Source organism: Limulus polyphemus, unplaced genomic scaffold (assembly GCF_000517525.1).
Source record: "Limulus polyphemus unplaced genomic scaffold, Limulus_polyphemus-2.1.2 Scaffold622, whole genome shotgun sequence".
NCBI classification, from domain to species: Eukaryota; Metazoa; Arthropoda; class Merostomata; order Xiphosura; family Limulidae; genus Limulus; species Limulus polyphemus.
This window is the reverse complement of record NW_013666232.1, coordinates 48,002-57,010: the sequence shown is the minus strand read 5'-3', so window position 1 is coordinate 57,010 and position 9,009 is coordinate 48,002.

The following is a 9,009-nucleotide window of genomic DNA, read 5'->3' as shown; positions in this document are numbered from 1 at the left end:
ACACGTCACAGTGTAAATAATTACATAATGGTTACTGCACCTTCAATGTTGACCCCCAAAATATAACATCTTATAAAGTGCACCCATTGAAATTGACAATTTTGAATGTTCCTGTAATGAACGTCATCCATTGGCTGGTGTGGGTACTTCCCAATTTTCTGTTGTTGTTATATGTATATATATATCAAAAGGTAATAAATAGCTTTACAAATCTGCTTCACTGACTTATTAAAATGAAGTAAACAAAATCACATGAATATGCCTCAAAACTGAATGTTTTTCACAATGAAGAGTGACGATGCGTATTCTTCTTGACGATTCTCATATATTCTACGAAATCGTGATGAAAATATAAGCCTTCATCAGAGCTAGAACAATAAGAAAACAAATAATCTTCCTTAGCAAAACCTAATACAAGCGCAAGCTGCGGATAAATTCCTGTTTAGCACAAGTTTTGTGTACAACAAAATGTGGCGTTTTACAGGGAGAATATCCCGAGTAGAGTTTTAAAAAAATGTGTATCGAAAAGAATGTATCGATTTACACCAAGAGAGTTACAATTCTAAAGTGCTTTTAGTGATTCGCAGTGAAGTTTAAAGAGATTTCAGACTTATTCATTAAACTGTATTCATCTAGCAATCAATCTTGGAAGAAATACATGCAGTGTTAATATCTTATATTTCCAGTCCCATAGTTTTTTCCCTCGAGCATTCGTGTATCGATTCGAGAAAGGTCGTTGAACAATAAACCCCAGGTTGTTGACAGACCTGCAATTACTGTAACAGATGTGTTGAGCAACTTTATTCCTTGCCATGCTCTGATGTACAAGTAAACAGTTGAGCTGTGGAATTCCGATTAAAGTTAATACATACAGACTTCGAAGAAGAAGTGAAAGCAAAGGAATCATTAGTGTCACTACATCTATGTAGGTAATAATGGACAGATGCTGTTGAAATATGACAAAATAAAAATGTATTTCTCTGAGAGAAAATATCTTATCTTTTACAAACGAAGGCTCAAACCTACGAGAAATACCCTTCATGGATATGAAGAAAAACACACACTAAGCAACGAGATCGTGTGATATTCTCGCGTGGTAACTTTTCTTATTACGATATGTATTTTTTCGCCTCGACTTTGAACCCTGGATCAAAGGGTTAAACCTTTAGCGATTTATAGTAAGTTACGCTTTAACAATTCCAACTATTACATCTCTTTGTCAGTGGTATATATATATGTGTGCACGTTGTTTTTATATACATGCAAAGACACACACATATATAATATATATTTTACTCTCATTCACCATCTACTGATTGTCTAGTTAAGGCTATCATTTTACAAAACAATCCAAGATTCTGTAATTTCAGAATTAACTAAAGCTATGGCTTATAAGACAGCCCCCCCCCCAAGGCTCAGCGGTAAGCTTGTGAGCTTATAGCGCTAGTTTTCGGGTTTCGATACCATCAGTGGGCACAGTGCAGATAGCCTATCCTGTGATTTTTCTGCTGAAACACGAACAACCAAACGATGAGTTACAATGTTTGATGAATTCGTAAAGAATATAGCAAAACTCGAACAGACAGAAATGTAGACCTAAATACAGTCATTTCATCTTCATTTGCTACTAACACAGTTTTATATAGCCATTCGCTTTTAAAGTGAAATACGTAATGAACTGAAAACCTAAGTCAAAGTTAAGGTAATTCTGACGATTTTCCCAGTAGATATGTTATCAGCAAAAATAAGATAATTTATATATTCCGAACCAGAGATTTCATATATAATGCAAGCAAATATGCGAGATTTAGTTCTCTGTATCACCAGCACTTATAGTTTTGAGACAAGGCTTCACAGTTACTGATCAGAAGCTATTCTACCATTTATGTCTTTCTCTCCTCCCTCCCTCACCCTCCTTCCCCATAATAATACAAAAAAAAAAGTACAATGAAAGCATTCGCTCCTGGAGGACAATGACCCTTTGAGTCAACACATTGTAATGGTTGTTACTGTTGTTGCTAGGAGAAACTGAGTTTTCGATCGCGTTCCACAATCATACTATCCTTATTAGCTTGATGTTTCTATTTTTGTTAGCTTTTTCTTTGCATAACAAGATCTTTTATGGTTACGCTTCCCTTTTAGGCTATTATGTATTTGAGTTTTCAAAACCCATTAAATTGTTTTCCGCATTTTGAAAGCTTATCATAGTTACTGAGAAAAAATAATAATAATGTGATGGTAAAAAAAAAAATGCATTTTTGAGTGAACAACGCTTTATAAACATGCTGACTTACTTTTTACAAGAATTTCTTGCCAGTTTAATGCTAGAAACCAGGTTTCGATACCCGTGGTGGTTACAACACAGATAGCCCATTGTGCTTAACTACAAAAAAACCCAAAAAAAAACAAGAACAGTAGCACAGCGGTATGTCTGCGGACTTATAATGCTAGAAACCGGGTTTCGATAGTCGTTGTGGGCAGAGCACAGATAGCTCATTGTGTAGCTTTGCGCTTAACTACAAACAAACAAAAGAATACTAATTATTTTAAACATTACTTTTTATCTTTCAAAGAGATTAAAAGTAGGTGCAACTACATATTTAAAACGTTACTTTATTTGACTTTTCTACGTAGAAACTATGCAAAACAAAATGTATTATCTTATACTTTACTTCTTTTTTTCTGGCGCAATTAATTATTATAATCTTTATTTAATGTATTAATTTTATTTCAAGTATTGTCCCGCAGTGGGTAAGCAATAAGTGTAAACTGACTTACAACGCTAAAATCCGGGATTCGATTTCCCGCGGTGGACACAGCAGATAGCCTAATGTGGCTTTACTCTAAGACAAACAACAACTTCGTGTATTTTATTCTTCATTAGTCCTTAATGAAATGTGTTAAAACTATTAATTAGTCCTTAATGAAATGCGTTAAAAGCTATTAGTTAGGCCGTAATGAAATGTGTTAAAAACTATTAATTACACCTCCAAGGAGTAACTACTTATTACGAAACCCTGATTTCTATTCCAACGTTTTTATTACATTTTTTAATATATATTCATTTATATAACGTTTCTTCTTCCACAAAGTGAAATTACTTGTAAAAACTAAATACAGAAAGTTGTTCACGGTATATGATAATGGTACAAGGATGTATGCCTAAGCCTTACAAGTCCTTCTACAACTGATAGTATTCTATGTGACAGCCATGGTTATGGACAATCAGTCACTCTGCAGATCATTTGCACTGAAGGAGGCTTTTCTGCAATACACTGAGATCATTGTTGTGTTCCACCTTTATACATGCTTTACAAAATCAAGCAAACCTTGCGGACGACGTCTTCCTAGGGCCTGTTTGAACAAACCAATAGCAGATGTCTTCGGATGGTATAGCGTGAATTCTCGTTTGTACTTGCGTCCTTCAAAATGTTTTCACCTGGACGTGGCTGAATGCTTTGTCTTGAAGGAACTATATTATTGAGAACCAGTCCGTATAATGCTGGTATTTCTTTGCGATATAGTGAGGCAACACATTAATCTGACAGTATACACTTTCCTTGACTCTGCGAAAGTTTAATCTACAATTATATGTATAACCTGTAACCAGTAGTCATCATATGCTTCATCCAATGTGACATCATACCTCAATTTGTCATATGCCAAATGCCGCTTGCAACTGTCGACAGTTTGCCCTCTGTTCATCTATATGCTTTGGAGAAGCTTCTGAATATGATTCTTGCACAGTTTTTTGTCACGTAGACCCGTGTGATTGTGTGGTTCACAGTTCCAGATACCAAGTGATGTTTCTAATTTAGCTACAATGTTTAATTTCCTTCACTATCTCCACTGAGTGACTGGTATCCTGTCTTGGAGTAATCTGTTCCTTTTTGTCTGCTAGAATCATGATTTCCCTCGCGTTTAAAATTATAGATGTCATTTCTTCAAAACTAAAAAAAAAATCGTGTTTTGTATGTTTTTATAATTGTGGAATAGGAAAATTCCTGTAATGTAACCCTTCTAGAATAAGTTAATTGTAGCTAGTGCAATCTAAACTTGCAAATCACCAAACATGGACTGAATTGGAATAAAAGAGCCAGGGACTTTAATCTGTAAAGTAACGAGTCTCAAGAATAGTCAGGGGCTAAGTTGTAAACTACTATCTCTCTGTAGATTTATATGTTACCATTTCCCTAGCAACGAAGAGTAATTATCCCTTATCATATAATACTTTATTTTTCTAGGAAATAACGATTTTTTTAAATAAAAATGAATTACTTTGAAGCTTTTGTTTGATTGTCGTTGTTGTTTTTTCACACAAAATGGAGAACAGTTCTCAAAAACTATTAGAAGGATGTAACGTGCATTCTATGTAAACATTAAGACACGGCAAGGAATAAATCGGATTAATAAGATCTTCTGATCAAAAGTTAATAAACTGAATGGATAACAACCAGAAAGTAGCTTATAATAATAATAAACCCAATTTGGTTTAGTAAAATTACTCCAAGTACATAATGTTATAAATCAGTGCATCAGAAATATTAAAATTTAAGCTAATTAGAACGCTTTGAATTGTCGAAACGCACCATCCGCCATCACAGGCTTTGTTCGATTAACGGAGTTTACTGTCACTTTTATAACGCTCCCACAGCTGAAAGTACAGAGTGTGTTCAACGACATCTGAGCTCGAATGTTGGACCTTCTGATCTGCAGCCTGGCACGCTAACCACTAGGCCACGCCCGGTTCTTTTTTCGGATAGAAAGATAACAGTATAGTAGAATAACGTTGAAGAGGTAATGTATACACACTGTATGTGCTATAACTTTCAAAACTATTAAAAAGTCGTTATCTTTAGTTTTGTCAAGTCTTTCTATATCGTATAGTGTTATTATATATTCGAGTTGTTACGCCCAACTTTTTAGACTAGATTTTCTTTATGTTCAAGATATTATCTAACGATATATTTTTACTAAAGATAGATACATCATTCATAGCTGTAAATGGAATGGTTTTCTTTGTTTACCCAACTCTGCAGATGTTATAGTGTTGCTGTAATATACAGATATTATGACTGTGACCATCTCATAACTCAGAAAACGAATATAACTTTAATTCGCTATATTTTAGTCATTTTTTTTTCTAAATTGCGTGCAAGTTTTATACCCTTAGTATGCCAGTTCACGTTGAATCGAATCTTCTGCTGTAGTCTACAGTCTAGGTTGAAGATCAGTGTTCTCGTTGACCACCCCCTTAAAATCGGTTTTGGAAGTGGTCGGCACTGGACAGTTCTTGTGGATGAAAAGTAATGCTGTTAACATCGCTTAATGTTCATGGGTAACTCATGGTTATGGTAAGAATATCTTGGGAATTTGGGTAGCTTGGAAATGGAAAATGTTCTGAGCGCAGTAAGATCTAGCTTTCTTCGATGTTCCCGACTTCGGGTGATCTAAAGCAACCAGAACTTCTGGGGGGAAGCATCCAGAACCAACAGAGTAGCTGCTGTAAATGTGGTAAAAATATTTACCTTTGTAACAACATAATTTGTCAATAAATTGTTTTGTATTGTTGTTTTAGCCTATTTCTTAACAACTGAATTAATTCTCACGAGGTTCTCTGTATTACTTAATACTTACCTGTTGGATATCAGTAAGCCTGAATACCTGGTGTTGTTTAGAGCAAAACCACATTTGGCTATCTGCTCTGACCACCGTGGAGAATCGAACCCCGGATTTTAGCGTTGTAAGTCTGTAAACTTACCACTGTCTCATCGAGGGACATCTGTATACCACAAAGAGACTTTAACCCCAACTCTTTGTGCCAGATATTTGTTCTTCACTTTATATTTCACAGATTAAAATTTAATTATCACACAATAAAACTAAAATAATCTCACAGACACCCGCTATTAAGGAAAGGTTTTATTCACTGGAAAAAATGAAATGTGTTGTAATATTTATATTTTTCTCGTACATCCTGGTCATGATGAAAGAGTTGTTGAAAACTATATAATTGGGGACAAAAAAAAATCACTTTCACCTTTTTGCTTCACTTCCTAATCTTGCTCTACGATTTCGATTATCTTAAATAACATTAAAAAAGGTTTATATCATAATTTCTTAGTTCTACTGACATAATCGCCTCCTTGTTCATGTCATCTCTTCCTAAACTACGTTATGACAATAACGGCTTCAATATCCAGAGATGTATAAGTGATTCCATAATACATCGACGTTAAGTTTATATTCTACGAACGTTTACAAGGTTTAAGAAAATCCTCCCACTTTAAAACTATATAACACATTATAATGAGTTAAACGAACATAATGATATAATGAGTTAAACGAACATAATGATATAATGAGTTAAACGAACATAATGAGCAACATTACAAATTATGAAATTTTCTTATGAAAATGTAAACGATAATTCTGTCTATCTGCTAAGAAAACACTTAGATATACCAAAATTTTCTAAAAAACATTGAGATATATCAATATGTTATTATTTATTTTCGGACACATTGTGTTTATATATTAACAGTTAAAAAAACAAAATCCGACGTTTTGTGACACAACGAAAAATAAAATGTTTATTACTGGTTATAGCCGACTAGTTTCGGTTACACAGTTACCATAATCAGGGCTAGTGCCCACAGTGTTAACTTAACATATATAGATACCACTGTAGATACTATACCTTGTTTTAACTCTTAATATATCAGTATGTTCTTAAGAAAACATTTAGATATACAAATATGTTCTAAGAAAACACTTATCTGTACCAATATGTTCTAAGAAAACACTTATCTGTACCAATATGTTCTAAGAAAACACTTATCTGTACCAATATGTTCTAAGAAAACACTTATCTGTACCAATATGTTCTAATAAAAATGTTAGATATATCAGTATATTATTCGTCTGTAGAAAACATAGAGAATTTATTGTACAAAATGGCAAGTCAATTTCATTACAGAGACCACGTGCACGAAGTGGCTCAAATGGTGTTTAAATCTTGTTTTTTAATTCACGTAGTAGCAAGAACAAGCTCTATTAGTTAACTTAACGTGGTATTAAATTATAGATTAACACGCATACAATACAAATGAAAGAATTCTATTATCACGTGGTATCTACCCCTTTGTGCGCCTCTGCTTAATTGAATAAGCTCACAATTTCTCTTTTCATTACTGAATAAGAAAAAGGGGCAAAATAAAACTAGGCCAGCAAAAAAAAAAAAGGAACAAATCCACTGAACGCACGTGTTAATACCACGAGCGTGAGCGTTCTAATCAACACTTACAATTTCCTAATGGTTGGAATCAATAACTCTCATAAACAGGTTTAAGGTTCTCAAATACCTGTGGTGAATGATTTGGAGTCTGGTTAAGCCTCTTAAATATTTTAACGCTTGCGCTGCCATTCTTTTTTGTTTGGAAATTGTGTACAAAAGACTTGATAATTAAAATAATGATAAAATTACTTTTAATTGAACGTATGTTTACTCCGAACACTCCGCAACCGATAATTAAAGGCTTAAATATTTTAACGGGTAATTGTAAATATATATATATCAACAAGTCTCCGGAACGTCAATAGGAACAAAAGTTGATCCAACTTATACCACTTTAATGATGAGATGTTTTGGAATTGAAATGTTTAGTAGTTTATTAGATTATTTTGAAGGTAGTCATGTTAATCATTTAAAACTGAGAAAGATTTTTAAATGAACAGATCCTTAAGTTTTGATTTCTTTTTTAAATTTGAATCAAATTAACCCTGATATAAAGTTTAATTTTGAAATGACTAATTTAGGTTTATCTTTTTTAGATATATGGATTATTAAAAAAATGAAGAAGGTAAGACTGAAACGAATTTATGTTATAAACACACTCATTCACATCAGTACTTAGATTTTTATAGTAACCACCCTGTCCATATTAAATTAAATATTTCACTCAAAGAATTCTATCTATTGTTTCTAACCCGGAAGTTCAACAAAAAAGACTGATTGAAGTAAAATCTTACTGTACGAACTGTCATTATCCAGAAACTTTAACAGAATTAGGTTTTAACTTGGCTAAAATTAAAAAGAGCATTAACAATGATCATAAAAATAATACAAGAACAACAAATTATTCCTTTTGTTATTACCCATTGTCCCCGAGTTGAAATAAAAAAAAAACAAGAGGGAATCCTCAATAGCCGCGGTACTTGAAATTCTTTTAGACAGGATTAGAGAAAATTAATCTATGAGGCCTTTTATCCCTTCCTTTTTATTAGTCATATTTTTGTGCACCAGCAATACCAAACGTGGGGCACGCGTATACCCGATTCAGTTTTATTACTTATCAGGATCTCCACCAGCCTACCCTAAAATTGAAATTCTTTTAGGCAGAATTAGATTCAATTACTCTGTCAGACCTTGGGTATAGTCAAATACATTAATCGCAAGGGTTTAACCTGCTGAGTCCAAAACTTTAATTATATCTCAAATCGGTCAAGAGGTCACGGAGCTATGAGCTAAAAATTTGTACGTTAAAAAAAAACAAAAAAACTATGAGCCGCTATGCCGCGGCTAATAATTGGAAAGAATTTCGATACAGCTTTAAAAGCTATGTTTGAAAATAAGGAAATCATACTATAACGATGATAAATCAAAATGTTATAAAGTATCTTAAATCAGAGAAATTAAGCAAAGAAATCTGATGAAGGTATTTTTCTTGTAATAAAACAAATTGTTATATTTGTGGGAAAGGCTATATCACATATAGTAAACATAATAAAGGCCTTACTGGGGAGAAAATATTTTTCATAAACTCTAGACTTAGTTATAATTCATATAATGCTACTTTTATATTATATATTTGTTGTAAGCCAATATATGTTGGAGGGACAGAAAATGTACGTTTAGAAATAAATTTTCACAAATTTCATATCAAAAATGCAAATAATCGCACATTACCTATTAACAAACACATTAATAGGTGTATTATGGAAGGCTCG